General features: G+C 36.3%; 1 long non-coding RNA gene across 2 annotated transcripts in view; it reads left to right on the forward strand.

Annotated features, from left to right (window-relative positions):
- Positions 1–10,890, forward strand: part of LOC141420789 (uncharacterized) — a 132,729-nt gene that overhangs the window by 15,167 nt on the left and 106,672 nt on the right. For both annotated transcript variants that reach the window (XR_012445428.1, XR_012445427.1), the window contains exons 2-3: positions 8,884–9,043; positions 10,001–10,148. This is a non-coding gene — a long non-coding RNA (uncharacterized lncRNA). The remainder of the gene's footprint in view (positions 1–8,883; positions 9,044–10,000; positions 10,149–10,890) is intronic.

A 10,890-nucleotide genomic window follows, 5' to 3' on the forward strand; every position in this document is an offset into this window, starting at 1 on the left:
AGCTGCTGGATGAAATAATCTATAGGCATCTGTCAAGCCCATTTGATCTACAGTATCATTTAATTCTGAAGTTTCTTTGCCAGCCTGGATTGCGATCCTTCCATTTTAGACTTCCTACTGTATCAGGGATGACAGGTGAATACCACTATGCCCAACTTTTTGCCATTGAGATGGGGGTCTCATGAATTTTTTCTTGTCCCAGCTGTCCCGAAACTACCAACCTCTCAATCTCAGTCTCCTGCATTGCTGGGGTGATATGCGCACACCACCATACCAAGCTATTGTTTGAGATAGGGGACTCATGAACTTTTTGCTTAGGCTGGCCTCCAACCATAATTCTCCTGATCTTAACCTCCCAAGTAGCTAGGATTACAGTTGTGAGTCACCAGTGCCCGACTAACTCAGCTTCCAGTAGGGAACTCCATACTCCTCCTTGCCCCACTATGTTTGCATTTAACCAGAACATTTCATCCACCCTGGTATATTTTGTTAAACATTTTCTATTTTTAATTTTTGTAAATAGGGAAAATTATTAGGTGCAGCAGAGAAAATTTTTCAAAATGTTCTTTTTAGTTTAGTGTAGTAAGTAAAAGAGAAATAGTTTAGAGTATCTTTCTTTTCTCTGTGTGAGTCTCAAAGATGCTTGCTTACTGGGCTTCTCATGCTTGTATCTTCTTTTGTAGAGGGTTGTATGTCACCAGTCTAGCAGGAGTCACAGAGTAGGGGAGCTTGTGGATTTGTGGAATTGTGAGTTAAGAAGGTGGAAACTGGGGTGGGAGTTGAGTTTGTTCTGGACTCCATTCCTGTTTTAAAATCTGATAAGGTAGAGTATGAAGTAAATTATAGAATCTGTCTACAGTACTTCACCCAATGTCTGGCATTCAGTAAAATCTTAGTAAAGGTTAACTATCTCTCCCACCAAAAGGCATATTTTTATACTAAAATTTTTAAATTCTTTTTATTTGTAGTGTGAATTTTCTCTGGATGGCATTTAAAGAGCATGAGATACAAGGATTTTATTTCTTTTAAAATTAATGTCTGCATTTGATATAGTAAGATGGCTTTCTAATTGTGTAGTAATTAAACAAATGTCACAGTTGGAAAGGGGCACTGACCATGCTATCATTTAAATGTGAAATGAGGATTAGATCAATGTCTTGATTTTGTGTAATCATTATATGGGTCACATAAGATGCTGTTTTCCTACATTCATTTTCCTCTCAGGACTTCTGAAGCAGTGAAGAAGAAAAAAAATTAAGTTATAGTGTATTTCACTGACAGCTTGGAAGATTTGAATTAATATTCTTTGAAGATCTATAGAGTTTTACTAAATAATAGTTCAGCTCAAATTAAAATGGAAATTGCAGTAATATTTTTCCTCTAGAAAGAATTCCTTTGTCTGATCTGTCACTGTATCATCCTTTATTCTCTTGTTATTAGGGTGATCATTCAATCATTTTTTCTGCTTTTAGGGTTAATTATAAGCCTAATGACTTTCTGTCAACTCTCTACCCAATATGATAGCTATATCCTAGAACATATCACTAAGGTTCTGATAAAGCAGGATCTGGGACCCACATCTATTTTTCTGTCCTGAATTTGGAAGAGACTTGAGTTAAAGAAACTGCATACCTATCAGAAGTAAGAAGTTACCACACTTGGGATTTTTTTTTTTTAGACTTGTGTCTTCTTTTTGTAAGGAATTTTAGATTTTCTTTTGCCAGATTCACTAGTATAGCTGTGGAAAAATTGTGGGTTTGCCCTCAGTCAGTGGAAATGACAGAGCTTGAGCCTAATATTGTGCAGTATTGACAGACTCTGTCAGACATGATTATAGTTTCTGTTTATAACTATTGAATTTCTTAAGTGTGGCCACTCTCTGCTATCTCTCTGAAGAATGTTTGTAGTCTTGATTCTTTTAACACAGAGGTCAGACTTCATGAGAAGACAATATTGTAAGCTGTGCATCAAGTACTCAATAGACATGCATAGCTAATGGTCACTGCATTAGACAGTCTGGTTATTGCACTTCCACTATCTTTTACAATCCAAGTTCTGTTTCCATTTTTCTTTCTTCTGTATATACCCCATGTCCCAGGCAGGGTGACCTCTCTGTGCATATCTGTAGTGCATGCAAGCTGTTTTGCTACGATGTCTGTGTCCTCTTTTGTGTCCACAGAATGCTGCTCTCTTTTCTCATCTCCAAACTGGGAAGTTGTGTCCAAAGATTACCAGACCCATAAATATTATCTTTCCTCACATGAAATAAACTGTCCCCTCTCTAACTTTCCATCACCTATTTTCTGTGATGACAGTTAGCAATCTTAATTTGTCTGTGCTTCCATCATATCTCCTTTATTAGGTCACAAATTTCTTGAAAGCAAGGATGATGTTTTCTTCATTTTGTCACATGTGATGTTTAGCTCTATGCCTTACTCATAAAAGTGTTTACTGAATACTAATGAACCATAAATTAAACTGTCCCAAAGGTGTTATTTTTAACTGGTTTAAGAAATGACTGAAATAGTGAAAAATGAAAAAGTGTATCTGTGTATATATATATTTATTATTGCATTTACATGACACTTAAGACAGTGCTTTTGAGCAAGCAGAAAATATAATTTTATCAACAATGACATACTCATATGGCTTATGTAAAGAATTTGCAAGCACATACTTTATTTAACAAGTGCCAGGAGAATACTTTCAATAGGTTGCTTTGTCATCATCTTGATTAGTGGATGCTACAGGAGGTTGCTTTTATTTTAATTATCATTTCCTTGCTAAGTACCGTAGACCCTCTGCCTCTCCTGACCTCTCCTTGGGTCATAAAACTATGCTTTCTTTTTTATGTGTTTTACATTAGCATGTCTTTCAAGGTGATTGAATCAAGCAGTTGACTATCTCTAGGAAGCTTGGTATTGGTGAGGCTTAGATATAATTCTTTCATGGTGGTGCCTGTCCTTAAATTTGCCTTGGTCTGACACCTACCATTATAAAATGAATTCTTCTAACAAAAAAGCCTAGAATATGTTCATAGATGCACTAAGAAAATGCCAAGTTTTCATATTCCAGCCCAGATTCTTTCTCTTTCTTTGACATAACTTAATGGAAATTTCTCCTGGTCAGCAGATAAGGTACTCCTTACCATTCTAAGCCATGCCAGCCTAACTTCCAATATCCCAGTCCTTTGCACAGCGAGCAGGAAGGGAACACTTCTGGCAGTTGTCTCTAACCAATGACTGAAGGGTGTGGGGATGGTGATATTCCAGCTCCGCCAACCCTGGGCTGGAAGGTACAAGTTTTATACTGTTTTCCACCCACCCATTTCACTGGTTTACTGTGCTTGTCACTTCAATGATGCAATATTTATTGCCTGCCTCCCCTTTCTTTCCCTACACACTCACCCTGCCTTATGTAGCTATGACTTCATCCCCCAATCTACATGCACTCAGCTCTTGACTCACATCTGCTTCCTGGAGGAACCCAACCAGGACACTGAGCTGATCGAGGACCTGTAGCTGTCAATGCACTGTCAATCTCCTCACCTCTCTTTCCCTCCACCCCAATTGTTTTCTCCTTTTCTCTCTCTTCCCAGTGACATTTCTTTTTCTTTCCTTATCCAATAATGTGGAGTGCTGGTTTTATGCCAGTCATTGAACAGCAGAAATGAAAGGCAGTTTCCTTGACCTCAAGAATCTCAGTCTGGTCAGGGAGATACAGTAAAGAAACCATCATAAGTGATAATATAGTGCTGTGCTCTGGGAATGGGTGGAGTTGCCCTCCAAAGGTTCACGTGCTAGAAGCTTGATCCCCAGTGTGGCAATGCCGAGGTGACAGAACCTGTAAGAGGTGAGAAGTAGTGAGAAGTGGTTAGGTGTTTGCAGGGTGCTTCTCTCAGTAAAGATTAATGGAATTTTCATGAGATCCTAGTGATTTCATATGTGAGAAAGTTGTCATAAAAAGAGTGAAATTCTGGCTTCTTGTTTTGCGATATGGTCTTTTTCACATATGTCAACCACCATAAGGCTCTCATGAGAGGCCAAACAGATGTGTCTTCCTGATCTTGGAGTTTCACCCTCCAAAATTGTGAGCTAAATAAACCAATTTTCTTCATAAAGTACACAGACTCAGTGATAAAGTTACAGTGACAGAAAATAGACTAATACATCAGAGTCAGTGTGCCAAGATAGAAATACAAGGTGTTAGCAGAATGAAATATGGAGGAAAATACAAAAAGGCAAGCAGTTGATGCTTGTAATATTTTTATAAATTAATTGAACAAAAGGTTTTCATTATGATATTTCCATAGATGTGTATAAGTTAATTTCATCCAATTAACACTCTCTATTTTATTGTCTTACTCTCTCTCTCCTCTACCTCTTTTCAAACAGTATTTACTATTATATATATATATGATATTATATGATAGTACAATGGATATATATATATATATGATATTATATGATAGTATAATGGAGGTATATATATATATATGTATATATATATATATGTACATACTTTGATCATGTTCACCCCCAGCACCCTCTCTTTTCTTTTCCACCCTCCCAATGATTCCCCCTCAGACATTCCCCTTTTATGCTCATGTCCTAATATCATCATCGTCATCATCATTTTAGATTGATCTAGATTACCCATGTGAGTGAAAACATGCAATATTTGGCTTTTTGGGTTTGGTTCAATACGATGATATTTAGTTCCATCCATTTTCCTACAAATGACATTATTTCATTTTTCTTTATGGCTGAATAATTGTGTATATATACCACATTTTATTTATCCATTCATTGAATGTTGGGCACTAGGCTTATTCTGTAGCTTGGCTATTATGAATAATGTTGTGATAAACATGGGTGTGCAGGTATCTCTATCATATCATGATTTACATTCCTTTGGGTATATGCCCAAGAATGGTAGAGCAGGTCTGAAGGTAGTTCTATTTTTAGTTTTTTGAGGGATTTCCATACTAATTTCCATTGTGGCTACACTAATTTACATTCCCACCCGCAGTTTATAAGAGTGCCCCCATCTTCACCAGCATTTGTTGTTGCTTTTTTCCTTGATGATAACCATTGTGACTGGAATTAGGTAGAATCTCAGTGTAGTTTTAACTTGCATTTCCTTTATGGCAAGGAATGTTGACTATTTCCTCAGGTGCTTATTGGCCATTTGTACTTGTTTTAAGTAGTGTTTATCAATTTATTTGCTCATTTATTAATTGGATCTCTTCTGAGATCTTTGTACATTCTGGTTATTAATCCTTCATCCAAAAAATAGCCAGCAAAGATTTTTCTCTACATTCTGATAATTGTTTCCTTTTATGTATAGGTTTTTTTTAATTTGATGCAATCCTATTTGTCAGTTTTTGCTCTTATTTCCTGGGCAATTGGAATCTTATTCAGAAAACAATTGTCTATACCTATATCTTCAACTGTTTTCCTATAGTAGTTTCATAGTTTTAGGTCTTACATTAAGACTTTTGAGCTATTTTGAGTTGATTTTTATACAGGATGAGAGATAGGAGTTTAGTTTCAGTCTTTGAACATGTGGTTATCTAGCAGCATTTGTTGAGGAGCCTGTCTTTTCTCCAACATGTACTTTGGCTCCTTTGTCAAAAATCAAATGCTTGTAGCTAATTTAAATTAGCACCAGAATCAGTATTTCCTGGGAACTTTTTGTAAATAGCCAACCCAGACCCACTGATTCAGAAGCTCTTAGAAGGGACAGGACAATGTGTTAACAAGCTCTCTAGATGATTCTGATGCATTTGCCTTATCAGTACCTCCTGGAAACACCATCCAAATACCCACATACTTTTTCTCAGAATCAGATTCTGGAAGGACCCAAATTAAGACAGTGTTCTTCAACTACTGCAAGTTTTAATTACTTGGGATTGTTTTTGATGACAGTAGTCTAGTTGTATGCAGGCTTCCTATTGAATTGTGTTGAGTTTTGTTCTACCAAAAGTAGCATGAAATCTCTATGAGCAGATTTGGTCTCTCCCTGTTTTAAAAACCTTTTCTTTTTAACTTCTAAAAAGACTATTTTGGACTCTTATGGATTTTGATGACAGTATTTTTAAAATCTTTTTTGGAAGAATAAAAGATTCTACCCAAATTTGTTTCAACTTATCCCTACAAATATTCTCATCAGATTGGATGGAGAAAATGGTATTGGTTTTGATAAAGACAATTACTTATTGCAAATACATGATTCTAAATTACTAAAGCTAATACACAGGTTTGATCATGTTGATACCCAATGACTAACTTTTACATGTCTCACCATTGCCATTATCAGTCATTCAAGGAGATAAAATAATCTTGAAGATTAGATGTGATATCAGAACAATACCTTGTTGGTTGCTTTTAAGAAGATCCTCTTATGAGGCTTGTTGTTTTACCACCTTAAGTTTGGCAATGAAAAGTCCTTGGTTTGAATGAATATGGCTTTTCCCATTCATTATGAGCCACTGGCACATCATAATAAAAAATAATAAAAACTGAAGCAAAATGAACATAATACCTCAAATCTTTGCAGTAAAATTGTTTGGTAAGCTTATTACCAAGACCATTAGAGAAGAACAAATGAAAACACACACTAGTAACAGACAATTCCAGATAATTTCTTAGATTCTTACAACTTTACTAATCCAGTTTTCTCACATATAAAATCATTGTGTGATTTTTCTACAGAAGATACACTCATTTATTTCTCACTTTATACTCACATGTATCCTCATTTGATTTGCATACCATAAGGTTGGTTAAAGATGGCCTACATTATGTGAATTTAGATTGGTCTTTCCCCAAACTAAGTTCCCCTCTTTACCTTCTACTTACTAGCATCATTATCATTTTCCTGTAAATATCTGAGTTTTGCCTTTAACTCTATTTGTTTTCTACTCTAAGAACCATAATGCAATTCCATAGACTGGTTTGCTGGAATAGCAGGCATTTGTTTTTCCCAGTTTTGAAAGTTGGAAAGTCTAAGATCAGGTTCTGGCAAAGGAGGTTTCATGTTGCAGCCTTCTTAACTTGGTTTATAGATAGCAGTGATTTCACTATGTGTTTGCAGGGAACTTTCTTTATGAGAGAGAGAGAGAAAGAGAGAGAGAGATGAGAGATGAGAGAGCTTGAGGAAGGGAGAGGGAGGGAGGGAGAGAGGGATAGAGGAGGATGAGAGCTTTTTGGTGTCTCTTTTTATAAGGGCACTTAATTCCATGAGGATTCCACTCCCATGATCTCACTAAATCCTAATTACTTCCCAAAAGCCTCATCTCCAATACCATCACATTGAGTGTTAGGGCTCCAACAAATGAGTTTTGGGGAGACAGGAACATTCAGCTCATAGTACATCTTTCTTCTTCTCAGTCATCAAGTTTTGTAGTCTTCTTTGTTCCTTCCTTTCTACTCTGATTATGAACATGGGATTCCAGGTCTTTACTACTTCATGCCTGGGCTGTTGCACAGTTTTCCTTTCTCTCTCTCTCTCTCCCTCTCTCCCCTCTCCCTACTTCACTGCCTACCTCCCTCCTCCCTCCCTCCTTCCCTCCCTCCTTCCTTCCTTCCTGTGTTGAGGATTGAACCCAGAGGGCCTTGCACATGCTAGGTAGGAGTTCGACCACTGAACCACACCCACAACCCCAACATTTCTTATTTTTAATCCTTCACATAATTCCTGGATCAATTTTCCTAAAATGATTTATATTGTGCAAGTGTCTAGCTAAGAGATGTTAGTAATTCCCTACTGTCTGTAGAACAGGGTTATACTACTTGGCCAGGCCAGATCTTCTAAAATCTGCCCACACATCTGCCTTTCTAACTCTATTTCCCTTTGCTCTTACCTTTTCTCTTACCTATCTTTCCAGACAGACCAATGGCCCTGCTGTCTTGAAAGCTGGTCTTCCTGCCCTCAGCTTCATGCCTACCCCACTGTGGCAGCCCTCCCATCCACCTCTCCACCTGTCTATACTGTAGTTGGCCTACATCAGCTGGAATCCTCAAATACACACTGAACTCTCAGGCAGATGTGTTTTATATCTGTCATTTGGCATTTTACTCTATCATGGAATATGAATGTATCAACAAACAGTATATAGTATCTTTGTGCATGTTTTTAATTTTATTGATAAAATATTGACATATTAGATTTGTACTTAAGCTATCATAATTTTTATTGTGATGAAAATAAGATCTTTAAAATTATTTGATCTTTGATGTTTTAGAAATATTATTAATTTTCTTAGCAACTTTCCTGGATACTTGGCTTTTGTTTGTAGCTGAATAAAAAAACATCATCTACCAGTAGTGGTCAGTTTTCTGTACCAGGTACAGTTATAAGCACATTATGTGTATTAATTTTTAATTCTCACAGTAGCAATACAAATGCCTATTATTATCACTGCATTTTACAGATGAGGAAATTGAGGCACAGGAAGGTAAAGTAACTTGTCCAATGTTACATAGTAAATGTAAGCCAGGATCACAACTTACTTAGTCTGGTCTCAGCATCCAATCTTATAACGATTACACAATCATTTCATTTGATTTGCATGTAGTAGCATTTCATAACTTTGTTTTCAGTTTTTTTTCAGTGAAGGGCAGACCCTTCACTGTGGTGTGGAATAGGGAAGACTAATTTTCATTGTAAGTTTGGGGGTAGCTAACCTCTTGCATGGTTCCCAAGGATACCCACCCTCTTGTGACCATGCCCTTCTGCAGACCCCTCTGAATTTATGTCAGAGTTTGCCTATGTGATTCATAGGATATAGTAGAAATGTGGGTACATTATTGTAAAGGAAGGCCATAAATGCACTGTGATTTTTCCTTCTCTTACATTGCTTGCTGTGGATGGCTTTAGCTGTCATTTCCAGTCCTATGGAGGAGCCAAAGTGGTGAGGAACTGAAGCGTCCAGCCAGCAGTCACATGACAGAGCATCTTTGAAGCAGGACCTCCAATTCCCATCCAGTTTTCAAAAGATTGCAATTCTAGTTGACTCTCTTCACCGAAATTTCATGAGGTACCCTGAGAATCATCCAGCTAAGACATTCCTAGAAACTGTGGAATAATAAATGCTTATTATAAGTTTTAGAGTGATTTATTATGCTGGAATAGATAACTTCAGTAAGATAAGGACATTCAAGTCAGATATGTTATCTTCCACTCTTAGTTTTTCTGATATTTTTTAAAAGTTAAGATCATATCTAAGCATTGGATTCAATATTTGCTTCTTCCCTTCCCAGATATATTGATACCATATTTTTTTCTTTTGTCCTATGAGTATGGTGAATAACATTGATAGAATTGTGCTCGTGACTGCATCATTTAAAATTTACTGCAGGATCTCATTTGTTATGTTTTCACTTAGGCCTTTTCATCTCTATTTCTAGATAAGATTGGGTATATATTTTAATTTTTATTGTTTCTTTTTACTTTTAAAAATTATCCTTGCCTAGTTTTGTATAAATATCTTATTAACATTCCCTTATGGCTTCTTTGTGCATTTTTTTAAATTTTGAAATAATTTTTAATGTTTTGAAATTTAGATAATGCACACAATACATGTTTCAGCAGTAGAATGAGAATGTGTACATGGTATTTAATAAAATTTACATTACAAAACCAGACATTAGGAAAACCTCAAAAGTAGAAGTAAACATCTGTGTAAAAACTAAATAAACATGCTAAGGGATATGATTTAAAAATCCTAATAAATGTAGTTATCTAAATCCAGACTTGAGACACATATTTACTTTGCCACTTTAAAAAAAAAAGAAGCAGAATACCCTTCATTATAAATGCAATTTAAAAAAATATTTGCACATTGTTTTCCTGCAGGCAACTGCAGTGTTATCAAGTATTTAAGTGAATATAAGCTGAATTCCAATCTGATAATAAAAATGGACACCAACTGTTAAGCATACAGTTTACCTCAGAAAGCAACAAAAATGCATACTACATACTCATTCCCTTTCAGACCTTCTCCACTGCCCAGGCCCAAAAGTGAGCATAGCTGAAAATGTCTTCAGCTTCAGAGAAAATGAAAACAGAAGTCTTCTGCACCTCGTGGTTTCTAAGCATAGGGAAACATGGCAGAATGGAGCTACAGGAGAAGAACAAAACAGGTGAGACCAATCTGTACTCTTCAGTAAAGTCCACTAATGGATTTATGTATCAGACATCGGGGGGAAATTCAGGATTTCCTGAATGACTCTCTAAAATGCAAAGATTAGAAATAGTCACACAATTGTTTCCCATAACTTCATAAACTAATAACACCATAATGGTGGAGATGAGGAAAAGCAGGCACACTCTTTTTGCTTCCTACCCATTCTTCCCCACCAAATTACTAATGTTCAGTGGGTCCTTACCAAACAAAATAATCCAAAACTTGTATGTTATGCAACTAAAGCACTTATAACTGACCATGTGCTGCTGTAGAGCTACCCTCAACATGCCAAAAGGAGTAGATGATGCTAGAATAATCTGACTTCTCTAAAATCCCAATGACAACTAGTGTCCAGCTGTGCCAGGTTTGATACCATTAGCAATAGCTAATGATAATACTACCTAGAAGAGCTCTGTAGTCGTAACAGGGTAAGGATTTCCTCAGCACAAAAGACTTCTGCTAATTAAGTTATATGGTTGAAAACCTCAAAGTTCAACTATTTCTTTTTCAGATGTGAACATCACAGATAATGGGATCCTATTTTGTTATAAACTTCCCTTCTTGCAAGAAAGCAAATTCAAACCAGCCCTGTCTTACATAAAAATATTTAAATCTTACACAAACCTATTAATGGCCTGAGAAATGCAAGGACATTGCAAGATATTTGTGCAAACTTTTTTTCTCTCAGAGAGTAGGTT

The sequence above is a fragment of the Castor canadensis genome, chromosome 1 (genome assembly GCF_047511655.1).
Source record: "Castor canadensis chromosome 1, mCasCan1.hap1v2, whole genome shotgun sequence".
NCBI lineage: Eukaryota > Metazoa > Chordata > Mammalia > Rodentia > Castoridae > Castor > Castor canadensis.